General features: G+C 43.5%; 1 protein-coding gene across 1 annotated transcript in view; it reads right to left on the bottom strand.

Annotated features, from left to right (window-relative positions):
- The window catches only part of si:ch1073-396h14.1 (disintegrin and metalloproteinase domain-containing protein 10), a 66,197-nt gene that overhangs the window by 27,189 nt on the left and 26,544 nt on the right, over positions 1–12,464 (bottom strand). The window lies entirely within an intron of this gene.

Here is a 12,464-nt window from a genome sequence, read left to right as displayed (position 1 = left end):
GTCTCTGTCCTGTGAGAATGGGGTCACAAGTGACAACAAGAGCCATATTTACACGCAGATGACATCAGTGCATCATTTACAATGCTTGTTTTAAAAATAAAGACATCCAGTGCCCACAACAAGCGCCATGGAAAATCAAATCAAATCAAATCAAATTTATTTATATAGCCCTTCGTACATCAGCTGATATCTCAAAGTGCTGTACAGAAACCCAGCCTAAAACCCCAAACAGCAAGCAATGCAGGTGTAGAAGCACGGTGGCTAGGAAAAACTCCCTAGAAAGGCCAATACCTAGGAAGAAACCTAGAGAGGAACCAGGCTATGTGGGGTGGCCAGTCCTCTTCTGGCTGTGCCGGGTGGAGATTATAACAGAACATGGTCAAGATGTTCAATGTTCATAAATGACCAGCATGGTCGAATAATAATAAGGCAGAACAGTTTAAACTAGAGCAGCAGCACAGTCAGGTGGAAGTTGAAACTGGAGCAGCAGCATGGCCAGGTAGACTGGGGACAGCAAGGAGTCATCATGTCAGGTAGTCCTGGGGCATGGTCCTAGGGCTCAGGTCAGTTGAAACTGGAACAGCAGCATGGCCAGGTGGACTGGGGACAGCAAGGAGTCATCATGTCAGGTAGTCCGGTGGCATGGTCCTAGGGCTCAGGTCCTCCGAGAGAGAGAAAGAAAGAGAGAAGGAGAGAATTAGAGAACGCACACTTAGATTCACACAGGACACCGAATAGGACAGGAGAAGTACTCCAGATATAACAAACTGACCCCAGCCCCCCGACACATAAACTACTGCAGCATAAATACTGGAGGCTGAGACAGGAGGGGTCAGGAGACACTGTGGCCCCATCCGAGGACACCCCCGGACAGGGCCAAACAGGAAGGATATAACCCCACCCACTTTGCCAAAGCACAGCCCCCACACCACTAGAGGGATATCTTCAACCACCAACTTACCATCCTGAGACAAGGCTGAGTATAGCCCACAAAGATCTCCGCCACGGCACAACCCAAGGGGGGGGGCGCCAACCCAGACAGGATGACCACAACAGTGAATCAACCCACTCATGTGACGCACCCCCTCCAGGGACGGCATGAGAGAGCCCCAGCAAGCCAGTGACTCAGCCCCTGTAATAGGGTTAGAGGCAGAGAATCCCAGTGGAAAGAGGGGAACCGGCCAGGCAGAGACAGCAAGGGCGGTTCGTTGCTCCAGAGCCTTTCCGTTCACCTTCCCACTCCTGGGCCAGACTACACTCAATCATATGACCCACTGAAGAGATGAGTCTTCAGTAAAGACTTAAAGGTTGAGACCGAGTTTGCGTCTCTGACATGGGTAGGCAGACCGTTCCATAAAAATGGAGCTCTATAGGAGAAAGCCCTGCCTCCAGCTGTTTGCTTAGAAATTCTAGGGACAATTAGGAGGCCTGCGTCTTGTGACCGTAGCGTATGTATAGGTATGTACGGCAGGACCAAATCAGAGAGATAGGTAGGAGCAAGCCCATGTAATGCTTTGTAGGTTAGCAGTAAAACCTTGAAATCAGCCCTTGCTTTGACAGGAAGCCAGTGTAGAGAGGCTAGCACTGGAGTAATATGATCAAATTTTTTGGTTCTAGTCAGGATTCTAGCAGCCGTATTTAGCACTAACTGAAGTTTATTTAGTGCTTTATCCGGGTAGCCGGAAAGTAGAGCATTGCAGTAGTCTAACCTAGAAGTGACAAAAGCATGGATTAATTTTTCTGCATCATTTTTGGACAGAAAGTTTCTGATTTTTGCAATGTTACGTAGATGGAAAAAAGCTGTCCTCGAAATGGTCTTGATATGTTCTTCAAAAGAGAGATCAGGGTCCAGAGTAACGCCGAGGTCCTTCACAGTTTTATCTGAGACGACTGTACAACCATTAAGATTAATTGTCAGATTCAACAGAAGATCTCTTTGTTTCTTGGGACCTAGAACAAGCATCTCTGTTTTGTCCGAGTTTAATAGTAGAAAGTTTGCAGCCATCCACTTCCTTATGTCTGAAACACATGCTTCTAGCGAGGGCAATTTTGGGGCTTCACCATGTTTCATTGAAATGTACAGCTGTGTGTCATCCGCATAGCAGTGAAAGTTTACATTATGTTTTCGAATAACATCCCCAAGAGGTAAAATATATAGTGAAAACAATAGTGGTCCTAAAACGGAACCTTGAGGAACACCGAAATTTACAGTTGATTTGTCAGAGGACAAACCATTCACAGAGACAAACTGATATCTTTCCGACAGATAAGATCTAAACCAGGCCAGAACATGTCCGTGTAGACCAATTTGGGTTTCCAATCTCTCCAAAAGAATGTGGTGATCGATGGTATCAAAAGCAGCACTAAGGTCTAGGAGCACGAGGACAGATGCAGAGCCTCGGTCCGATGCCATTAAAATGTCATTTACCACCTTCACAAGTGCCGTCTCAGTGCTATGATGGGAAAAAACATAAACATGATGAGAAAACATAAATCGTCACGAGTGGAAAGAATCTGGCTAGGTCAGGAGAGGTGAGAAGACAGGAGCAGATGGCGTGGCTGCCATGTGCCATTAAAGCTGGCAGGGAGATCACATTCACTTACTGAGTGGGTTCAAAGTATTTGAGTATTTGTTATTTAAATACAACGTTCTGTGTAATTGATTTTTTTTTTTTTTTACTGCCAAAACACATACTTTTATTTGAGTATTTAAATGGTTATTTGGTCAACTAAATTGTATTTGCAAGTATTTTCAAATACTTATTTCAAATACAATTTTCAAATACCTGGGTTAAATGCATGGGAGTGTATTTGAGTCAGTATATTTTTGCATTTTCCAATACTTTCCAAGTGCATTCCCAAATACATTCCAATATTCAACTACTTGTTTTCATCAGTTATGCCAGAGTTCACTACAGGTCTATGGGACTGGGCCTGTGTCAGGGGCATGGAGGCCCAAAGTCACACTACTCACTACTGGTGTCAAAGACTTTGCTGCAGCCATCTTGGCAGCCCCTGCTGCCATAGTAACAGTGCTGGGCATGGCCATGGTGTTACTACATACCGATGGGTGTAGCTGGCACAGAAGAGATAGAAGGCATCCAAATGGCACTTAAACCTGTGTTGATATGCCATCAACATTGGGTTAATTTAGTCATGTGGGGTAGTTAGAGCTTACAACTGGCACACCTTCTTGGCACCTACAGTGGGGCAAAAAAGTATTTAGTCAGCCATCAATTGTGCAAGTTCTCCCACTTAAAAAGATGAGAGAGGCCTAGGTACATAGGTACACATCAACTATGACAGACAAAAAATTCCAGAAAATCACATTGTAGGATTTATGGTGGAAAATAAGTATTTGGTCACCTACAAACAAGCAAGATTTCTGGCTCTCACAGACCTGTAACTTCTTCTTTAAGAGGCTCCTCTGTCCTCCACTCGTTACCTGTATTAATGGCACCTGTTTGAACTTGTTATCAGTATAAAAGACACCTGTCCACAACCTCAAACAGTCACACTCGAAACTCCACTATGGCCAAGACCAAAGAGCTGTCAAAGGACACCAGAAACAAAATTGTAGACCTGCACCAGGCTGGGAAGACTGAATCTGCAATAGGTAAGCAGCTTGGTTTGAATAAATCAACTGTGGGAGCAATTATTAGGAAATGGAAGACATACAAGACCACTGATAATCTTCCTCGATCTAGGGCTCCACGCAAGATCTCACCCCGTGGGGTCAAAATGATCACAAGAACGGTGAGCAAAAATCCCAGAACCACACGGGGGGACCTAGTGAATGACCTGCAGAGAGCTGGGACCAAAGTAACAAAGCCTACCATCAGTACCACACTACGCTGCCAGGGACTCAAATCCTGCAGTGCCAGACGTGTCCCCCTGCTTAAGCCAGTACACGTCCAGGCCCGTCTGAAGTTTGCTAGAGAGCATTTGGATGATCCAGAAGAAGATTGGCAGAATGTCATATGGTCAGATGAAACCGAAATATAACTTTTTGGTAAAAACTCAACTCGTCATGTTTGGAGGACAAAGAATGCTTTGCATCCAAAGAACACCATACCTACTGTGAAGCATGGGGGTGGAAACATCAGGCTTTGGTTCTGTTTTTCTGCAAAGGGACCAGGACGACTGATCCATATAAAGGGAAGAATGAATGGGGTCATGTATCGTGAGATATTGAGTGAAAACCTCCTTCCATCAGCAAGGGCATTGAATATGAAACGTGGCTGGGTCTTTCAGCATGACAATGATCCCAAACACACCGCCCGAGCAACGAAGGAGTGGCTTCGTAAGAAGCATTTCAAGGTCCTGGAGTGGCCTAGCCAGTCTCCAGATCTCAATCCCATAGAAAATCTTTGGAGGGAGTTGAAAGTCTGTGTTGCCCAGCAACAGCTCCAAAACATCACTCCTCTAGAGGAGATCTGCATGGAGCAATGGGCCAAAATACCAGCAACAGTGTGTGAAAACCTTGTGAAGACTTACAGAAAACATTTGACCTCTGTCATTGCCAACAAAGGGTATATAACAAAGTATTGAGATAAACTTTTGTTATTGACCAAATACTTATTTTCCACCATGATTTGCTAATTAATTAATTAAAAATCCTACAAAGTGATTTCCTGGATTTTTTTTTCTCATTTTGTCTGTCGTAGTTGAAGTTTACCTATGATGAAAATGTATAGGCCTCTCTCATCTTTTTAAGTGGGAGAACTTGCACAATTGGTGGCTGACTAAATACTTTTTTGCCCCACTGTATGTCACCCTGACAGCTCTCTCCTAATCCTTCCCAGTGTTATGCCACAGCAGCTGTGTGGTCAAGAGAGGAGAGGGCTTGAAAGTTGGCATAGAGCAGGTGGTTTTCTGCAGGCACTGACTGCATAACCACCACCAAATACGATGACTCTGGCCTTTTACAAAAGTTTAACATAAAGAGCAAATTAATGAACTCATATTGTACATACCAAATGGAATTCCAAATTGTCTCATAATAATCTGTTTAATCCAGTCATCTGACTGAATAGCAGCATTGAACTATTGTTGACATTTATATTTTATTAAATCTAATTCATCCTGATGGTCATGACATTTTGTCAGCCAGTAACTGTCATGCAAATAACTGCTGGTCTCAGGGTAATTGACTGTTAATGAACATTAACACATTTATCATCTCCAGGCTTCCAGGCATAGCCTACAAACCACTAATGTGAACCTTTTGGAACACCTACATTTAAGAAATGTTCCCGTTTTAAAGCACATTCTCTGCAGTTCTACACATTTTGCCATGGGGGCGGGGAGAGAATCTTGCAAATTTATAACACATTTCATGCAGTTCTACTCATTTTGCTATGGAGAAGAGATACTTATTCGCAGTTTTAAAGCAAGTTTTTTCAGTTCTACACATTTTGCCATCGGGTGGAGATTGTCACGCCTGGCCATAGAGAGGCTTTTTATTCTCTATTTTGGTTAGGCCAGGGTGTGACTAGGGTGGGCATTCTATGTTCTTATGTTCTTTGTTCTATGTTTTTGTATTTCTTTGTTTTTGGCCAGGTATGGTTCTCAATCAGGGACAGCTGTCTGTCGTTGTCTCTGATTGAAAACCATACTTAGGTTGCCTGTTCCCACCTGTGGTTTGTGGGTAATTATTTTTCCATGTGTGTTTGTGTGCACCTCGGTTGTGTCACCTTCTTTTCTGTTTACCTATTTGGTTTTTTGATGTTTCACTTTCATTAAAAGATGTGGAACTACATGCACGTTGCACCTTGATCGATTTATGACAGGGAGTTTGAGGATAGCGAGCGTGACAGAATTACCCACCACAAGAAGACCAAGCAGCGTGCGTCAACCTGTAGGAGGAGTTGGACCGGGGAGGAGAGAATGGTAGAGGACAAGACCAGGTCACTGAAGCACGAGAGGCAGCCCCAAAAAATGGAAGCTATGCGGTCGAGACCGCCAGTGCGCCTCCACAGCCCTGTGTATCCGGTGCCTCGACCAAGGAAGAGGCCGCCTGTATGTCTCAGCAGCCTGATGAGTCCTGTGCCTGCTCCCTGAACCAAGTCTCCCTCCTGTCCGGAGCTGCCAGAGCCGCCCTCCTGTCCGGAGCCGCCAGGGCCGCCCTTCACTCCGGAGCTGCCAGAATCGCAGCCCCTCAGTCCAGAGGCACCAGAATTGCAGCCCCTCAGTCCAGAGGCGCCCCTCAGTCCAGAAACGTGGGTCTCTACGTGGGTCTTCAGTCCGGGGCCCGCTGCGAGGGTCCCCACTCCAGAGGCGCCACCTAAGTGGGCCAAGACTGAGGTGGAGCAGGGTCCACGTCCCGCACCCGAGCCGTCGCCGTAAAGAAGGCCCACCCGGACCCCTCCCTTTAGTCCGGTTTTGCGGCCGGAATCCGCACCTTTGGGGGGGGGTACTGTCACGCCCTAGGGTGGGCATTCTATGTTCTTTGTTCTATGTTTTTGTATTTCTTTGTTTTTGGCCGGGTATGGTTCTCAGGATAGCGAGCATGACAGAGACACTATATTTTTGCAATTTTATAACACTTCATGCAATTCCACTAATTTTGAGAGAACAATTTATGTTTGAAAGTAAATTTCCTGCAATTCTACACATTTTGCCATAGGGTGGAGAGAAATGTTTGCAGTTTTAAAGATAATTTCCTACATTTTGCCATGACTTATGCCATGTTAATGATATCTGAGTGAGAGTGAGGGCACCTGCCCTGAGTGCTCGGTCGGTATTCGGACATGATAACTAAAAGTTTAGATAATTGGCTAGACTAACTTTCCAATCATGGTGGGGTGGTTCAAAATAGGGGAGGGTTGTCTAAGTTTTAATTTTGCTTTGGAGAGGGCTGTGTGTTTTTTATTGGACACAGGAGAGGAGATGTTTTTTTTTTCTCTGGTTTACATTAGCCCTTTTGCAGGTTTTACTGTAAAATTTCTTCCATCCTTGCCAAATTTCCTCATATGCTTGCATTCGCCACCCCTATATCAAGGTGTTGTGGTACAGCCCTTATGCACTTTGCTTTTCCGTGCGCTAACTTTGACTATTCTAACTTTTTGATGTTAACTTTTACTATTCTAACTTTTTCTGTTTCAAATATTTTTTATTGAACACACACAAGAATGGTGTATAGGTATACAAGACAGGTATACAATTCTTATCTAAACATAAAAGAGCAGACAGGAAAAAAATAATACAAATCACGACATACAGAACAAGGACATGTAGAAAGAAAGAGGGTAAATGTCACCCCCCACTTATCCCCCCCTTTATTCCCTCAGACACTCCCAGGATTATCAGAAGCGGGTCCGGGTCTATTGAATTCTCCAAAACTTCAGATAGGATACCAAAAATTCCACACCAATAACCATGCAAGCTAGAGCATAGGGCAAAGCAGTGGAGTAGTGTACCCTGCGCAGCCTGACATTTATCACACAGGGGATGTACCAGGAAATATCCTATGCAGTTAAGTTTTGGAATAGTATAATCTGTGTAATACCTTGAATTGTATGAGATGATGTCTGGAATTAATGGAGCATGTGTGGATATACTCCAAGCTCTCTTCCCAGTCTGCCACCGAAATGTCAGTCCCTAGTTCTTCGTCCCATTTTGCCTTAATGGCATCTGTAGAAGGTGTGCTAACAGATTGAAAAGCATCATATAGACGTGATATCAGTTTGTCTGAGGTGGGGCATATTTTTATGCATCTGTCAAACTTGGAAGGTTTAGCATTCCCAAATGTTGGGAGGTGTTTTCTAACGTAGTCTCTAATTTGTAGGTATCTGAAAAAATTACTTCTGGGAAGATTATAAGTTTCCCTCAGCAACTCAAAGGAAGCAAAGGTCCCTTCTATGAATAAATCCCCTATGGTACTTATCCCCAACTCTCCCCATCGCTCAAAGGTGTTATCAAGGGGGGGCAAAGGAGGGATTCCTGGCGACAGGGAGCATGAATGACATTGGTCTAAGCTCAAAGTGGACTTTAATTTTCTTCCATATGTATAATAGGATTGTTATAATAAAGTGACATCTCCAGATTGACAGGCGACAAAATCACAGCCCCAATAGAGAAGGAGTGACACTCCTCACGCTCCATAGTAAGCCAGCTGGATGACAGAAGTGCGTCATCCAGCAGAAACGTAACAGCGCGGAGGTTAGCGGCCCAGAAATAAAATATAACATTTGGGAGAGACAATCCTCCTTCCATCTTGGATTTACAGAGGTGTTTTTTACCTATCCTGTGTGTTTTATAATCCCAGATGAAAGGATTGATAATTGAGTCCAGTTGTTTATGAAAGGATTTAGGTATAAATACTGGGATGCTCTGGTATAGGTAGAGCAGTTGTGGGAGGAAGACCATTTTAATGGCATTAATTCTTCCAAGCAGAGAAATTGGGAGAGTTCTCCAAAATGGTATGTTTGCCTTGAGTTTTTGCATCAGAGAGGGGAAATTCTCTTTAAATAGTAAGGAGTATTGTTTGGTAACTACAATTCCTAGGTAGGTAAATTTTTCTGAAAATACCTTAACTGGGAGATGTTCTAGCCAGGAGGTGTTTTGCAACCGTATGGGCATTAATTCACTCTTGTTCCAATTTATTCTGTATCCCGAGAAGGTACCAAACAAATTGATCACATCAAGAATAGCTGGAATACTAGACTGGGGTTCTGTTACATAGAGAAGGATGTCATCTGCGTATAGGGAAATCTTATTTAGAGTATCTTTAGTATTATAGCCGTGTATTGCTGCATGAGATAATGAGCGCACAACCCTGCCTTGTCCCTCAGTAAAGGTTCAATCGGGGCGACACTGATTGGTTAGTGAGTATTCTCGCAAAGAGGTTCCTATATAAAAGCTGGATCCAATTTATGAACCCATCCGCAATATTACATTTCTGTAGGACCTTGAATAGATAGGGCCACTCAACTTGGTCAAAGGCTTTTTCGGCGTCAAGAGATATAACAGCAAGGTCCACGTTGGGTAACCCCTGAGAATACATATTGTTGAAGAGGCACCTGAGATGGAAGAATGAGTTTCTGTTAGGGATAAAGCCGGTCTGGTCCGGATGGACCAATTTGCCAATTAAAGTGCTAAGCCTGTTAGCCAGAGTTTTTGCTAAAATCTTTTGGTCTGTATTAAGGAGAGATATTGGTCTGTATTAAGGAGAGATATTGGTCTGTATTAAGGAGAGATATTGGTCTGTATTAAGGAGAGATATTGGTCTGTATGACCCTACCACTTCTGGATCTTTACCCTTCTTATGTATAACTGGAATGAACGCTTGTTAGGAATTTCATGAATAAATGAATAAACAATATCCTCATTTTAAATAGAACTGTAACTAAGCAAGTTTATACTCTGTTTTATTATATCCGATTAACAATATGAGTTCATAAGAAGGGATTATGTGGCATGGACAAGGAGTAATGAAACATAATGAATGCCATTCCTACTAGTCTGGGGAGGAATGGGTTGTGGGTTAAGTAAGCAGATAGGGTCGTTAACCTATGGTTGAACCAACGAAACTTAGCTCTGGGGTGTTTTAGATAAGGCAGTGAGGGCATTCCTAGGTTTTCTGTTAACTAGAACTGTCAGCTAAGTGGTGATCGATAATGGTGAGGGGTCAAGAGTTAATTCAGTTATGTTGTGTGTCCTGTGTGTGTGCTAGTGGGTCAGAATGAACTTTGAATGAACTTTTAAAATTGCTTTGTCTCAGTCGAGAAGAGGAGATTAATTCACCAATGACGTCATATTTTGTATATAAACTGTTGTTCGTGGTTACGTGGCAGCATGCTCCGAGAATAAATACTATTATCCATTTTTGATAAGACTGGTCTCCGTCTATTTTATGCAAATAAGAATCTTACAAATTCTCATAAAATAGACTAAGTGAATTCAATTAATGATGCCCGCAATTAATGAAAACATATTGGAAATAATTAAATTACGTTAACAACGCTTCATCCAAAGTAGATGGGAGAGCTCCATCCTCATTGGCCTGAACCAACATTTGTGCAGGTAGGGAGAGAGCATGTTGCTGAATGTTTTATAGAATTCACCAGGGTATCCATCTGGGCCCGGGGTCTTGCCAGTCTTTAGAGATTTAATTGTTACTCGAATTTCATCAAGAGATATTTCCTTATTCAGGAAGTTAGAATCTTCCTGATTCAGGGCAGGAAGATTACAGTCCTCCAAAAATCTTTGCATAATTAAGGGGTTAGGATCCGCTTTAGATGTATATAGAGTCTCATAAAACTGACGGAATCTGTCATTGATGTCTTTGGGGGAAGAGAGTAATTCCCCAGATGCAGATTTAACTTTGTGAATCATTCGGTCACAAAGATTTAGCAATTTTAGCTGAGAGAATCTGATTATAATCTAATTTTAAAAAGGTAATTTTTTTAATAGTTGCACAATAGATGGATGGCTAGCATTCTCTCTATCCAGTAAGTGAATTTGTCCCTCCAGTTCTTCCGGTTTTCCTCTGTTTTGCCTACTCCTGGCAGCCTGAAAGGAGATGATACAGCCTCTCAGATAAGACTTCAGTGTTTCCCACAATAATGCTGGGGAAATCTCTGTGTTGTCGTTGGTATCAAAGAAAAATGTAATTTGGTCTTTAAGATGTTCACAGAATGTTGGTTCTGTGAGGAGCTGAGGATTCAACCTTGTTTGGTACAATGTCACCCAATCTCAGGGAGAAGGTGAGTGGACTGTGGTCCGAGATTATAATATCATGATACCTCACATTACAGGTATAGGGGAGTAGTCTAGCATCCACCAAAAAGTAGTCAATTCGAGTGTAAACATTGTGAACATGAGAGTAATAGGAGTATTCCCTACCCGTAGGGTTAGCGATCCTCCATATATCAAATAAGTTCGTTTTTTTATGTAGATATTCAAGAATTCGCTTGAATAGGAGGTAGGGGTTTGCCAGGTAGAGGATCTATCCAAATATGGGTCTAGCACACAATTAAGGTCCCCTCGAATGACCAGGTTAGTATGGGAGATATCTGGAATCAGGGCAAGGACACATGAAAAAAGAGGGGTTATCAATGTTTGGCCCATAGATATTTAGTAGAGTTACTGAAGTAGAGTGGATTTCTCCTATTACGCTCACATAACGACCCTCTTTATCCGCAATAGTGGTTTTATGTAGAAAGGGAATTCCTGTCCGAACCAGAATCACTGTGCCTCTCGTTTTGGCAGAGAAGCTAGAGTGATACACTTGCCCCACCCACCTACAATTAAGTCTGCTATGAGAGTTATTTTTCAGATGGGTTTCTTGCAAAAATATAATATCAGACGAGAGTGCTTTCAAGTGGGCTATGACCTTGCCTCTCTTAATTGGTTTGTTTAAACCCTTGACATTCCAGGAAGTGAATGTAAGCCCCGCCCTACTCTCGTTTGTAGTTCCTATGGTGGCCTGCATAACATGTAACTCGATAAAAAGTTAAGAAAGCGCACCGAACAGTCACACGCTGATCTGGTGTTGCCCATCTTCCCCATGATCCCCAGTGTCTTTATACCTGTGTTCTCTGTTTGTCTGATGCCAGTTTATTTTGTTCGTCAAGAGAGTCGGACACTTGTTGGGTGAGTCGGGCACCTGCGGCGTTTCTCGCTCAGTGTTCTCTCATCATCAAGCTGCAGCCCTCCTCCTTCCCCTCAGACAGCTAGATAGCGTACCTCATCAGGCTGATGTCCGGGAGGGCTCTCAACTAGGCTACAGCAGTATCGGAACAACAGTCGGCCGTATTGGAGGTGAAGAAGGTTTTTGATGCTCCATTGTCCAGGAGAGCACGGAAGTTACTCCAGCTTCGGCAAGACTCCCACAGTGTGGCAGACTATGCAGTGGATTTATGCACGTTGGCAGCTGAGAGTACCTGGAACATGGATGCGCTGTTCGACATGTACCTGCACGGAGTATCAGAGGAAGTAAAGGACGAGCTTGCAGCCCGGGAACTACCGACGGATCTCGACTCGCTCATCGTTTTGACCTTTCGGATCGATGGGTGACTACGGGAGTGAAAGAAGGAGAGGAGGTTCAATTTCACTCACCCGCCCAAGGTTTCCATCCTTGTCACACCACCCTGGATTATTGACCTCTGCCTGACCCCGAGACTGCCTGCCGTTCTGTACCTTATGGACTCTGATCTGGATTACTGACCTCTGCCTTCCCTTGACCTGTAGTTTTTCCTGCCCCCTGTTTCACTAATAAACTTTTGTTACTTTGACACTGTCTTCATCTGTCTTCTCTTGAAAAGTGATACTAACATCAGATATGTACAGTCAGGTGTTCCTTGGAAAAGATGCCTTGAGCCGTTACTCTTCTCTATTTCTACAAATGATTTGCCACTGGTCTTACACAAAGCTAGAATGACTATGTATCCGTATGATCCCACATTACATGTCAGCACCCAAAGCCAGTGAGCTCACTGAAATAAGGAGTTACAGTCAGT

The sequence above is a fragment of the Oncorhynchus kisutch genome, linkage group LG4 (genome assembly GCF_002021735.2).
Source record: "Oncorhynchus kisutch isolate 150728-3 linkage group LG4, Okis_V2, whole genome shotgun sequence".
In the NCBI taxonomy this organism is placed as follows: domain Eukaryota; kingdom Metazoa; phylum Chordata; class Actinopteri; order Salmoniformes; family Salmonidae; genus Oncorhynchus; species Oncorhynchus kisutch.
This window is presented reverse-complemented; position numbering and strand designations above follow the sequence as displayed.